This window comes from Protomyctophum parallelum (genome assembly GCF_964188405.1).
Source record: "Protomyctophum parallelum genome assembly, chromosome: 20".
NCBI lineage: Eukaryota > Metazoa > Chordata > Actinopteri > Myctophiformes > Myctophidae > Protomyctophum > Protomyctophum parallelum.
Window position 1 is genome coordinate 30,534,585 of NC_139718.1, and position 15,266 is coordinate 30,549,850.

Consider the following 15,266-nt stretch of genomic DNA (forward strand, 5'->3'; position numbering starts at 1 on the left):
AGATGAACCTAAGTAGGCTAGAATGGGGTTGCTAGGTGTAAGTATGTAGGACTAGTAGCATGCCAAAGTTTGTGCTATTGCCATAGAGAATGCATTGGGCGTTTAAGTTAAATAACTCATAAACTACAAAACATAAAAATAAAAAAAAGTTCCAGCATTTGTCTCCTCAGTAAGCTGAATAATAAAAAGTGTGAATGGAGTTTCTAGGTGAAAGTGACTTTTGACGTGCCTATAGAGCTGCCATTGAGCCCCATGTTAAATGTCTCAAATTTGAAAGCACTATATTTCTAAAACTATGAAACATTTCAAAGTTTCCTTTTCAGGCAAACATGTCCACCGTAAGATGAACCTAAGTAGGCTAGAATGGGGTTGCTAGGTGTAAGTATGTAGGACTAGTAGCATGCCAAAGTTTGTGCTATTGCCATAGAGAATGCATTGTGTTGCGGAGGATGAGAGGAATGCTCTCATCCTCCGCAACACCCATTCTCATACACCGCTATACACCGCAAGGATTTGGGCTATAGCCCATATCGTACGGCATACTATACTGTAGCACGCCGTTTTTCATCATTTTTGAGGATTTGGAAAAAATTAAAAAACACGATGGGTTATAGCCCATTGTTTTTTTTCATTTTTGAAAAAAATAATATCCTCGTTTTTCATCATTTTGGACCATGGGCTATAGCCCATATCGTACGACATACTATAGCACGCCGTTTTTCATCATTTTTGAGGATTTGAAAAAAATGGAAAGAAAAATGAAAAAAACATGGGTTATAGCCCATCGTTTTTTGAAATTTTGAAAAAAAAATTAACCTAGTTTTTCATAATTTTTTAACATGGGCTATAGCCCATACCGTACGGCATACTATAGCACGCCGTTTTTCATCATTTTTGAGGTTTTGAAAAAAACAAAACAAAAAAAACATGGGTTATAGCCCATCGTTTTTTGAAATTTTGGAAAAAAAAAGAAAAACTCGTTTTTCATCATTTTTGAACATGGGCTATAGCCCATACCGTACGGCATACTATAGCACGCCGTTTTTCATCATTTTAGAGGTTTTGAAAAAAAAAAAGAAAAAAAAAAAAAACATGGGTTATAGCCCATCGTTTTTTGAAATTTTGATATATTTTTTTAACCTCGTTTTTCATCATTTTTGAACATGGGCTATAGCCCCTACCGTACGGCATACTATAGCACGCCGTTTTTCATAATTTTTGAGGTTTAAAAAAAAAAAAAAAAAAAAAAAACATGGGTTATAGCCCATCGTTTTTTAAAATGTTGATATTTTTTTTAACCTCGTTTTTCATCGTTTTTGAACATGGGCTATAGCCCATACCGTACGGCATACTATAGCACGCCGTTTTTCATAATTTTTGAGGTTTAAAAAAAACAAAAAAAACATGGGTTATAGCCCATCGTTAAAACACTAACACTAACATCAAATAGGACAGAAAAGCTGTGTTGTAGTAATCAGCAGTTAGCTCAGTATGATGAGTGGCTGTGCTTGTGATCCACAGGTCCAGGGTTCAAATCCCACATTAGTCATGTGTCTCTGTGACACTTTTCTTTTCACAGGCAGGGGGAGAGTAGGCGAGGGTGGGGTAAGGCCATTGAGCCCCATTATAAAGGTCTCAAATTTGAAAGCTATATATTTCTAAAACTATGAAACATTTCAAAGATTCCTTTTCAGGCAAACATGTCCACCGTAAGATGAACCTAAGTAGGCTAGAATGGTAATGGTGTAAGTATGTAGGACTAATAGCATGCCAAATTTGTGCTATTGCCATAGAGAATGCATTGGGCGTTTAAGTTAAATAACTCATAAACTACAAAACATTTCAAAATAAAAAAGTTACAGCATGTGTCTCCACAGTAAGCTGAATCATAAAAAGTGTGAATGGAGTTTCTAGGTGAAAGTGACTTTTGACGTGCCTATAGAGCTGCCATTGAGCCCCATGTTAAATGTCTCAAATTTGAAAGCACTATATTTCTAAAACTATTAAACATTTCAAAGATTCCTTTTAAGGCAAACATGTCCACCGTAAGATGAACCTAAGTAGGCTAGAATGGGGTTGCTAGGTGTAAGTATGTAGGACTAGTAGCATGCCAAAGTTTGTGCTATTGCCATAGAGAATGCATTGGGGGTTTAAGTTAAATAACTCATAAACTACAAAACATAAAAATAAAAAAACGTTCCAGCATGTGTCTCCACAGTAAGCTGAATAATAAAAAGTGTGAATGGAGTTTCTAGGTGAAAGTGACTTTTGACGTGCCTATAGAGCTGCCATTGAGCCCCATGTTAAATGTCTCAAATTTGAAAGCACTATATTTCTAAAACTATGAAACATTTCAAAGATTCCTTTTCAGGCAAACATGTCCACCGTAAGATGAACCTAAGTAGGCTAGAATGGGGTTGCTAGGTGTAAGTATGTAGGACTATTAGCATGCCAAATTTTGTGCTATTGCCATAGAGAATGCATTGGGCGTTTAAGTTAAATAACTCATAAACTACAAAACATAAAAATAAAAAAAAGTTCCAGCATTTGTCTCCTCAGTAAGCTGAATAATAAAAAGTGTGAATGGAGTTTCTAGGTGAAAGTGACTTTTGACGTGCCTATAGAGCTGCCATTGAGCCCCATGTTAAATGTCTCAAATTTGAAAGCACTATATTTCTAAAACTATGAAACATTTCAAAGTTTCCTTTTCAGGCAAACATGTCCACCGTAAGATGAACCTAAGTAGGCTAGAATGGGGTTGCTAGGTGTAAGTATGTAGGACTAGTAGCATGCCAAAGTTTGTGCTATTGCCATAGAGAATGCATTGTGTTGCGGAGGATGAGAGGAATGCTCTCATCCTCCGCAACACCCATTCTCATACACCGCTATACACCGCAAGGATTTGGGCTATAGCCCATATCGTACGGCATACTATACTGTAGCACGCCGTTTTTCATCATTTTTGAGGATTTGGAAAAAATTAAAAAACACGATGGGTTATAGCCCATTGTTTTTTTTCATTTTTGAAAAAAATAATATCCTCGTTTTTCATCATTTTGGACCATGGGCTATAGCCCATATCGTACGACATACTATAGCACGCCGTTTTTCATCATTTTTGAGGATTTGAAAAAAATGGAAAAAAAAATGAAAAAAACATGGGTTATAGCCCATCGTTTTTTGAAATTTTGAAAAAAAAATTAACCTAGTTTTTCATAATTTTTTAACATGGGCTATAGCCCATACCGTACGGCATACTATAGCACGCCGTTTTTCATCATTTTTGAGGTTTTGAAAAAAACAAAACAAAAAAAACATGGGTTATAGCCCATCGTTTTTTGAAATTTTGGAAAAAAAAAGAAAAACTCGTTTTTCATCATTTTTGAACATGGGCTATAGCCCATACCGTACGGCATACTATAGCACGCCGTTTTTCATCATTTTAGAGGTTTTGAAAAAAAAAAAGAAAAAAAAAAAAAACATGGGTTATAGCCCATCGTTTTTTGAAATTTTGATATATTTTTTTAACCTCGTTTTTCATCATTTTTGAACATGGGCTATAGCCCCTACCGTACGGCATACTATAGCACGCCGTTTTTCATAATTTTTGAGGTTTAAAAAAAAAAAAAAAAAAAAAAAACATGGGTTATAGCCCATCGTTTTTTAAAATGTTGATATTTTTTTTAACCTCGTTTTTCATCGTTTTTGAACATGGGCTATAGCCCATACCGTACGGCATACTATAGCACGCCGTTTTTCATAATTTTTGAGGTTTAAAAAAAACAAAAAAAACATGGGTTATAGCCCATCGTTAAAACACTAACACTAACATCAAATAGGACAGAAAAGCTGTGTTGTAGTAATCAGCAGTTAGCTCAGTGTGATGAGTGGCTGTGCTTGTGATCCACAGGTCCAGGGTTCAAATCCCACATTAGTCATGTGTCTCTGTGACACTTTTCTTTTCACAGGCAGGGGGAGAGTAGGCGAGGGTGGGGTAAGGCCATTGAGCCCCATTATAAAGGTCTCAAATTTGAAAGCTATATATTTCTAAAACTATGAAACATTTCAAAGATTCCTTTTCAGGCAAACATGTCCACCGTAAGATGAACCTAAGTAGGCTAGAATGGTAATGGTGTAAGTATGTAGGACTAATAGCATGCCAAATTTGTGCTATTGCCATAGAGAATGCATTGGGCGTTTAAGTTAAATAACTCATAAACTACAAAACATTTCAAAATAAAAAAGTTACAGCATGTGTCTCCACAGTAAGCTGAATCATAAAAAGTGTGAATGGAGTTTCTAGGTGAAAGTGACTTTTGACGTGCCTATAGAGCTGCCATTGAGCCCCATGTTAAATGTCTCAAATTTGAAAGCACTATATTTCTAAAACTATTAAACATTTCAAAGATTCCTTTTAAGGCAAACATGTCCACCGTAAGATGAACCTAAGTAGGCTAGAATGGGGTTGCTAGGTGTAAGTATGTAGGACTAGTAGCATGCCAAAGTTTGTGCTATTGCCATAGAGAATGCATTGGGGGTTTAAGTTAAATAACTCATAAACTACAAAACATAAAAATAAAAAAACGTTCCAGCATGTGTCTCCACAGTAAGCTGAATAATAAAAAGTGTGAATGGAGTTTCTAGGTGAAAGTGACTTTTGACGTGCCTATAGAGCTGCCATTGAGCCCCATGTTAAATGTCTCAAATTTGAAAGCACTATATTTCTAAAACTATGAAACATTTCAAAGATTCCTTTTCAGGCAAACATGTCCACCGTAAGATGAACCTAAGTAGGCTAGAATGGGGTTGCTAGGTGTAAGTATGTAGGACTATTAGCATGCCAAATTTTGTGCTATTGCCATAGAGAATGCATTGGGCGTTTAAGTTAAATAACTCATAAACTACAAAACATAAAAATAAAAAAAAGTTCCAGCATTTGTCTCCTCAGTAAGCTGAATAATAAAAAGTGTGAATGGAGTTTCTAGGTGAAAGTGACTTTTGACGTGCCTATAGAGCTGCCATTGAGCCCCATGTTAAATGTCTCAAATTTGAAAGCACTATATTTCTAAAACTATGAAACATTTCAAAGTTTCCTTTTCAGGCAAACATGTCCACCGTAAGATGAACCTAAGTAGGCTAGAATGGGGTTGCTAGGTGTAAGTATGTAGGACTAGTAGCATGCCAAAGTTTGTGCTATTGCCATAGAGAATGCATTGGGCGTTTAAGTTAAATAACTCATAAACTACAAAACATAAAAATAAAAAAAAGTTCCAGCATGTGTCTCCACAGTAAGCTGAATAATAAAAAGTGTGAATGGAGTTTCTAGGTGAAAGTGACTTTTGACGTGCCTATAGAGCTGCCATTGAGCCCCATGTTAAATGTCTCAAATTTGAAAGCACTATATTTCTAAAACTATGACACATTTCAAAGATTCCTTTTCAGGCAAACATGTCCACCGTAAGATGAACCTAAGTAGGCTAGAATGGGGTTGCTAGGTGTAAGTATGTAGGACTAGTAGCATGCCAAAGTTTGTGCTATTGCCATAGAGAATGCATTGTGTTGCGGAGGATGAGAGGAATGCTCTCATCCTCCGCAACACCCATTCTCATACACCGCTATACACCGCAAGGATATGGGCTATAGCCCATATCGTACGGCATACTATACTGTAGCACGCCGTTTTTCATCATTTTTGAGGATTTGGAAAAAAATAAAAAACACGATGGGTTATAGCCCATTGTTTTTTTTAATTTTTGAAAAAAATAATATCCTCGTTTTTCATCATTTTGGACCATGGGCTATAGCCCATATCGTACGACATACTATAGCACGCCGTTTTTCATCATTTTTGAGGATTTGAAAAAAATGAAAAAAAAATGAAAAAAACATGGGTTATAGCCCATCGTTTTTTGAAATTTTGAAAAAAGAATTAACCTAGTTTTTCATCATTTTTTAACATGGGCTATAGCCCATACCGTACGGCATACTATAGCACGCGGTTTTTCATCATTTTTGAGGTTTTGAAAAAAAAAAAAGAAAAAAAAACATGGGTTATAGCCCATCGTTTTTTGAAATTTTGGAAAAAAAAAGAAAAACTCGTTTTTCATCATTTTTGAACATGGGCTATAGCCCATACCGTACGGCATACTATAGCACGCCGTTTTTCATCATTTTTGAGGTTTTGAAAAAAAAAAAAAAAAAAAAAAAAACATGGGTTATAGCCCATCGTTTTTTGAAATTTTGATATATTTTTTTAACCTCGTTTTTCATCATTTTTGAACATGGGCTATAGCCCCTACCGTACGGTATACTATAGCACGCTGTTTTTCATCATTTTTGAGGATTAAAAAAAACAAAAAAAAACATGGGTTATAGCCCATCGTTTTTTGAAATTTTGATATATTTTTTTAACCTCGTTTTTCATCATTTTTGAACATGGGCTATAGCCCCTACCGTACGGCATACTATAGCACGCCGTTTTTCATAATTTTTGAGGTTTAAAAAAACAAAAAAAACAAAAAAAACATGGGTTATAGCCCATCGTTTTTTTTAAATGTTGATATTTTTTTTAACCTCGTTTTTCATCGTTTTTGAACATGGGCTATAGCCCATACCGTACGGCATACTATAGCACGCCGTTTTTCATCATTTTTGAGGTTTTGAAAAAAATGAAAAAAAATGAAAAAAACATGGGTTATAGCCCATCGTTAAAACACTAACACTAACATCAAATAGGACAAAAAAGCTGTGTTGTAGTAATCAGCAGTTAGCTCAGTGTGATGAGTGGCTGTGCTTGTGATCCACAGGTCCAGGGTTCAAATCCCACATTAGTCATGTGGCTCTGTGACACTTTTCTTTTCACAGGCAGGGGGAGAGTAGGCGAGGGTGGGGTAAGGCCATTGAGCCCCATTATAAAGGTCTCAAATTTGAAAGCTATATATTTCTAAAACTATGAAACATTTCAAAGATTCCTTTTCAGGCAAACATGTCCACCGTAAGATTAACCTAAGTAGGCTAGAATGGTAATGGTGTAAGTATGTAGGACTAATAGCATGCCAAATTTGTGCTATTGCCATAGAGAATGCATTGGGCGTTTAAGTTAAATAACTCATAAACTACAAAACATTTCAAAATAAAAAAGTTACAGCATGTGTCTCCACAGTAAGCTGAATCATAAAAAGTGTGAATGGAGTTTCTAGGTGAAAGTGACTTTTGACGTGCCTATAGAGCTGCCATTGAGCCCCATGTTAAATGTCTCAAATTTGAAAGCACTATATTTCTAAAACTATTAAACATTTCAAAGATTCCTTTTAAGGCAAACATGTCCACCTTAAGATGAACCTAAGTAGGCTAGAATGGGGTTGCTAGGTGTAAGTATGTAGGACTAGTAGCATGCCAAAGTTTGTGCTATTGCCATAGAGAATGCATTGGGCGTTTAAGTTAAATAACTCATAAACTACAAAACATAAAAATAAAAAAAAGTTCCAGCATGTGTCTCCACAGTAAGCTGAATAATAAAAAGTGTGAATGGAGTTTCTAGGTGAAAGTGACTTTTGACGTGCCTATAGAGCTGCCATTGAGCCCCATGTTAAATGTCTCAAATTTGAAAGCACTATATTTCTAAAACTATGAAACATTTCAAAGATTCCTTTTCAGGCAAACATGTCCACCGTAAGATGAACCTAAGTAGGCTAGAATGGGGTTGCTAGGTGTAAGTATGTAGGACTATTAGCATGCCAAATTTTGTGCTATTGCCATAGAGAATGCATTGGGCGTTTAAGTTAAATAACTCATAAACTACAAAACATAAAAATAAAAAAAAGTTCCAGCATGTGTCTCCACAGTAAGCTGAATAATAAAAAGTGTGAATGGAGTTTCTAGGTGAAAGTGACTTTTGACGTGCCTATAGAGCTGCCATTGAGCCCCATGTTAAATGTCTCAAATTTGAAAGCACTATATTTCTAAAACTATGAAACATTTCAAAGTTTCCTTTTCAGGCAAACATGTCCACCGTAAGATGAACCTAAGTAGGCTAGAATGGGGTTGCTAGGTGTAAGTATGTAGGACTAGTAGCATGCCAAAGTTTGTGCTATTGCCATAGAGAATGCATTGGGCGTTTAAGTTAAATAACTCATAAACTACAAAACATAAAAATAAAAAAAAGTTCCAGCATGTGTCTCCACAGTAAGCTGAATAATAAAAAGTGTGAATGGAGTTTCTAGGTGAAAGTGACTTTTGACGTGCCTATAGAGCTGCCATTGAGCCCCATGTTAAATGTCTCAAATTTGAAAGCACTATATTTCTAAAACTATGAAACATTTCAAAGATTCCTTTTCAGGCAAACATGTCCACCGTAAGATGAACCTAAGTAGGCTAGAATGGGGTTGCTAGGTGTAAGTATGTAGGACTATTAGCATGCCAAATTTTGTGCTATTGCCATAGAGAATGCATTGGGCGTTTAAGTTAAATAACTCATAAACTACAAAACATAAAAATAAAAAAAAGTTCCAGCATGTGTCTCCACAGTAAGCTGAATAATAAATAGTGTGAATGGAGTTTCTAGGTGAAAGTGACTTTTGACGTGCCTATAGAGCTGCCATTGAGCCCCATGTTAAATGTCTCAAATTTGAAAGCACTATATTTCTAAAACTATGAAACATTTCAAAGTTTCCTTTTCAGGCAAACATGTCCACCGTAAGATGAACCTAAGTAGGCTAGAATGGGGTTGCTAGGTGTAAGTATGTAGGACTAGTAGCATGCCAAAGTTTGTGCTATTGCCATAGAGAATGCATTGGGCGTTTAAGTTAAATAACTCATAAACTACAAAACATAAAAATAAAAAAAAGTTCCAGCATGTGTCTCCACAGTAAGCTGAATAATAAAAAGTGTGAATGGAGTTTCTAGGTGAAAGTGACTTTTGACGTGCCTATAGAGCTGCCATTGAGCCCCATGTTAAATGTCTCAAATTTGAAAGCACTATATTTCTAAAACTATGAAACATTTCAAAGATTCCTTTTCAGGCAAACATGTCCACCGTAAGATGAACCTAAGTAGGCTAGAATGGGGTTGCTAGGTGTAAGTATGTAGGACTATTAGCATGCCAAATTTTGTGCTATTGCCATAGAGAATGCATTGGGCGTTTAAGTTAAATAACTCATAAACTACAAAACATAAAAATAAAAAAAAGTTCCAGCATGTGTCTCCACAGTAAGCTGAATAATAAAAAGTGTGAATGGAGTTTCTAGGTGAAAGTGACTTTTGACGTGCCTATAGAGCTGCCATTGAGCCCCATGTTAAATGTCTCAAATTTGAAAGCACTATATTTCTAAAACTATGAAACATTTCAAAGTTTCCTTTTCAGGCAAACATGTCCACCGTAAGATGAACCTAAGTAGGCTAGAATGGGGTTGCTAGGTGTAAGTATGTAGGACTAGTAGCATGCCAAAGTTTGTGCTATTGCCATAGAGAATGCATTGGGCGTTTAAGTTAAATAACTCATAAACTACAAAACATAAAAATAAAAAAAAGTTCCAGCATGTGTCTCCACAGTAAGCTGAATAATAAAAAGTGTGAATGGAGTTTCTAGGTGAAAGTGACTTTTGACGTGCCTATAGAGCTGCCATTGAGCCCCATGTTAAATGTCTCAAATTTGAAAGCACTATATTTCTAAAACTATGACACATTTCAAAGATTCCTTTTCAGGCAAACATGTCCACCGTAAGATGAACCTAAGTAGGCTAGAATGGGGTTGCTAGGTGTAAGTATGTAGGACTAGTAGCATGCCAAAGTTTGTGCTATTGCCATAGAGAATGCATTGTGTTGCGGAGGATGAGAGGAATGCTCTCATCCTCCGCAACACCCATTCTCATACACCGCTATACACCGCAAGGATATGGGCTATAGCCCATATCGTACGGCATACTATACTGTAGCACGCCGTTTTTCATCATTTTTGAGGATTTGGAAAAAATTAAAAAACACGATGGGTTATAGCCCATTGTTTTTTTTAATTTTTGAAAAAAATAATATCCTCGTTTTTCATCATTTTGGACCATGGGCTATAGCCCATATCGTACGACATACTATAGCACGCCGTTTTTCATCATTTTTGAGGATTTGAAAAAAATGAAAAAAAAATGAAAAAAACATGGGTTATAGCCCATCGTTTTTTGAAATTTTGAAAAGAAAATTAACCTAGTTTTTCATCATTTTTTAACATGGGCTATAGCCCATACCGTACGGCATACTATAGCACGCCGTTTTTCATCATTTTTGAGGTTTTGAAAAAAAAGAAACATGGGTTATAGCCCATCGTTTTTTGAAATTTTGGAAAAAAAAAAGAAAAACTCGTTTTTCATCATTTTTGAACATGGGCTATAGCCCATACCGTACGGCATACTATAGCACGCCGTTTTTCATCATTTTAGAGGTTTTGAAAAAAAACAAAAAACAAAAAAAACATGGGTTATAGCCCATCGTTTTTTGAAATTTTGATATATTTTCTTAACCTCGTTTTTCATCATTTTTGAACATGGGCTATAGCCCCTACCGTACGGTATACTATAGCACGCTGTTTTTCATCATTTTTGAGGATTAAAAAAAAAAAAAAAAACATGGGTTATAGCCCATCGTTTTTTGAAATTTTGATATATTTTTTTAACCTCGTTTTTCATCATTTTTGAACATGGGCTATAGCCCCTACCGTACGGCATACTATAGCACGCCGTTTTTCATAATTTTTGAGGTTTAAAAAAAAAAAAAAAAAAAAAAAACATGGGTTATAGCCCATCGTTTTTTTAAATGTTGATATTTTTTTTAACCTCGTTTTTCATCGTTTTTGAACATGGGCTATAGCCCATACCGTACGGCATACTATAGCACGCCGTTTTTCATAATTTTTGAGGTATCAAAAAAAAAAAAAAAACATGGGTTATAGCCCATCGTTAAAACACTAACACTAACATCAAATAGGACAAAAAAGCTGTGTTGTAGTAATCAGCAGTTAGCTCAGTGTGATGAGTGGCTGTGCTTGTGATCCACAGGTCCAGGGTTCAAATCCCACATTAGTCATGTGGCTCTGTGACACTTTTCTTTTCACAGGCAGGGGGAGAGTAGGCGAGGGTGGGGTAAGGCCATTGAGCCCCATTATAAAGGTCTCAAATTTGAAAGCTATATATTTCTAAAACTATGAAACATTTCAAAGATTCCTTTTCAGGCAAACATGTCCACCGTAAGATGAACCTAAGTAGGCTAGAATGGTAATGGTGTAAGTATGTAGGACTAATAGCATGCCAAATTTGTGCTATTGCCATAGAGAATGCATTGGGCGTTTAAGTTAAATAACTCATAAACTACAAAACATTTCAAAATAAAAAAGTTACAGCATGTGTCTCCACAGTAAGCTGAATCATAAAAAGTGTGAATGGAGTTTCTAGGTGAAAGTGACTTTTGACGTGCCTATAGAGCTGCCATTGAGCCCCATGTTAAATGTCTCAAATTTGAAAGCACTATATTTCTAAAACTATTAAACATTTCAAAGATTCCTTTTAAGGCAAACATGTCCACCGTAAGATGAACCTAAGTAGGCTAGAATGGGGTTGCTAGGTGTAAGTATGTAGGACTAGTAGCATGCCAAAGTTTGTGCTATTGCCATAGAGAATGCATTGGGCGTTTAAGTTAAATAACTCATAAACTACAAAACATAAAAATAAAAAAAAGTTCCAGCATGTGTCTCCACAGTAAGCTGAATAATAAAAAGTGTGAATGGAGTTTCTAGGTGAAAGTGACTTTTGACGTGCCTATAGAGCTGCCATTGAGCCCCATGTTAAATGTCTCAAATTTGAAAGCACTATATTTCTAAAACTATGAAACATTTCAAAGATTCCTTTTCAGGCAAACATGTCCACCGTAAGATGAACCTAAGTAGGCTAGAATGGGGTTGCTAGGTGTAAGTATGTAGGACTATTAGCATGCCAAATTTTGTGCTATTGCCATAGAGAATGCATTGGGCGTTTAAGTTAAATAACTCATAAACTACAAAACATAAAAATAAAAAAAAGTTCCAGCATGTGTCTCCACAGTAAGCTGAATAATAAAAAGTGTGAATGGAGTTTCTAGGTGAAAGTGACTTTTGACGTGCCTATAGAGCTGCCATTGAGCCCCATGTTAAATGTCTCAAATTTGAAAGCACTATATTTCTAAAACTATGAAACATTTCAAAGTTTCCTTTTCAGGCAAACATGTCCACCGTAAGATGAACCTAAGTAGGCTAGAATGGGGTTGCTAGGTGTAAGTATGTAGGACTAGTAGCATGCCAAAGTTTGTGCTATTGCCATAGAGAATGCATTGGGCGTTTAAGTTAAATAACTCATAAACTACAAAACATAAAAATAAAAAAAAGTTCCAGCATGTGTCTCCACAGTAAGCTGAATAATAAAAAGTGTGAATGGAGTTTCTAGGTGAAAGTGACTTTTGACGTGCCTATAGAGCTGCCATTGAGCCCCATGTTAAATGTCTCAAATTTGAAAGCACTATATTTCTAAAACTATGACACATTTCAAAGATTCCTTTTCAGGCAAACATGTCCACCGTAAGATGAACCTAAGTAGGCTAGAATGGGGTTGCTAGGTGTAAGTATGTAGGACTAGTAGCATGCCAAAGTTTGTGCTATTGCCATAGAGAATGCATTGTGTTGCGGAGGATGAGAGGAATGCTCTCATCCTCCGCAACACCCATTCTCATACACCGCTATACACCGCAAGGATATGGGCTATAGCCCATATCGTACGGCATACTATACTGTAGCACGCCGTTTTTCATCATTTTTGAGGATTTGGAAAAAATTAAAAAACACGATGGGTTATAGCCCATTGTTTTTTTTAATTTTTGAAAAAAATAATATCCTCGTTTTTCATCATTTTGGACCATGGGCTATAGCCCATATCGTACGACATACTATAGCACGCCGTTTTTCATCATTTTTGAGGATTTGAAAAAAATGAAAAAAAAATGAAAAAAACATGGGTTATAGCCCATCGTTTTTTGAAATTTTGAAAAAAAAATTAACCTAGTTTTTCATCATTTTTTAACATGGGCTATAGCCCATACCGTACGGCATACTATAGCACACCGTTTTTCATCATTTTTGAGGTTTTGAAAAAAACAAACAAAAAAAAAACATGGGTTATAGCCCATCGTTTTTTGAAATTTTGGAAAAAAAAAGAAAAACTCGTTTTTCATCATTTTTGAACATGGGCTATAGCCCATACCGTACGGCATACTATAGCACGCCGTTTTTCATCATTTTTGAGGTTTTGAAAAAAAAAAAAAAAAAAAAAAAACATGGGTTATAGCCGATCGTTTTTTGAAATTTTGATATATTTTTTTAACCTCGTTTTTCATCATTTTTGAACATGGGCTATAGCCCCTACCGTACGGTATACTATAGCACGCTGTTTTTCATCATTTTTGAGGATTAAAAAAAAAAAAAAAAACATGGGTTATAGCCCATCGTTTTTTGAAATTTTGATATATTTTTTTAACCTCGTTTTTCATCATTTTTGAACATGGGCTATAGCCCCTACCGTACGGCATACTATAGCACGCCGTTTTTCATAATTTTTGAGGTTTAAAAAAAAAAACAAAAAACAAAACATGGGTTATAGCCCATCGTTTTTTTAAATGTTGATATTTTTTTTAACCTCGTTTTTCATCGTTTTTGAACATGGGCTATAGCCCATACCGTACGGCATACTATAGCACGCCGTTTTTCATAATTTTTGAGGTTTAAAAAAAAAAAAAAAAACATGGGTTATAGCCCATCGTTAAAACACTAACACTAACATCAAATAGGACAGAAAAGCTGTGTTGTAGTAATCAGCAGTTAGCTCAGTGTGATGAGTGGCTGTGCTTGTGATCCACAGGTCCAGGGTTCAAATCCCACATTAGTCATGTGGCTCTGTGACACTTTTCTTTTCACAGGCAGGGGGAGAGTAGGCGAGGGTGGGGTAAGGCCATTGAGCCCCATTATAAAGGTCTCAAATTTGAAAGCTATATATTTCTAAAACTATGAAACATTTCAAAGATTCCTTTTCAGGCAAACATGTCCACCGTAAGATGAACCTAAGTAGGCTAGAATGGTAATGGTGTAAGTATGTAGGACTAATAGCATGCCAAATTTGTGCTATTGCCATCAAGGTTCTTTATTATTTGTCTCCCGAGGAAGAAATTTGTCTTAGACAAATGGCCCGCATGCAAGCGTAGCCCTTATGTCCATGTCGCCACAGTGCAGCGCCAAATACATCTTTCTTGCATCATAGAAAAAGAGCGACCGCCCTCTTCAAGAGGCAAGCATAGAGAATGCATTGGGCGTTTAAGTTAAATAACTCATAAACTACAAAACATTTCAAAATAAAAAAGTTACAGCATGTGTCTCCACAGTAAGCTGAATCATAAAAAGTGTGAATGGAGTTTCTAGGTGAAAGTGACTTTTGACGTGCCTATAGAGCTGCCATTGAGCCCCATGTTAAATGTCTCAAATTTGAAAGCACTATATTTCTAAAACTATTAAACATTTCAAAGATTCCCTTTAAGGCAAACATGTCCACCGTAAGATGAACCTAAGTAGGCTAGAATGGGGTTGCTAGGTGTAAGTATGTAGGACTAGTAGCATGCCAAAGTTTGTGCTATTGCCATAGAGAATGCATTGGGCGTTTAAGTTAAATAACTCATAAACTACAAAACATAAAAATAAAAAAAAGTTCCAGCATGTGTCTCCACAGTAAGCTGAATAATAAAAAGTGTGAATGGAGTTTCTAGGTGAAAGTGACTTTTGACGTGCCTATAGAGCTGCCATTGAGCCCCATGTTAAATGTCTCAAATTTGAAAGCACTATATTTCTAAAACTATGAAACATCTCAAAGTTTCCTTTTCAGGCAAACATGTCCACCGTAAGATGAACCTAAGTAGGCTAGAATGGGGTTGCTAGGTGTAAGTATGTAGGACTAGTAGCATGCCAAAGTTTGTGCTATTGCCATAGAGAATGCATTGGGCGTTTAAGTTAAATAACTCATAAACTACAAAACATAAAAATAAAAAAAAGTTCCAGCATGTGTCTCCACAGTAAGCTGAATAATAAAAAGTGTGAATGGAGTTTCTAGGTGAAAGTGACTTTTGACGTGCCTATAGAGCTGCCATTGAGCCCCATGTTAACTCATCGATTGCGCAAAACGCTCTAAAGCGTTTTATTAATCTCGAGCGCCGTCTGC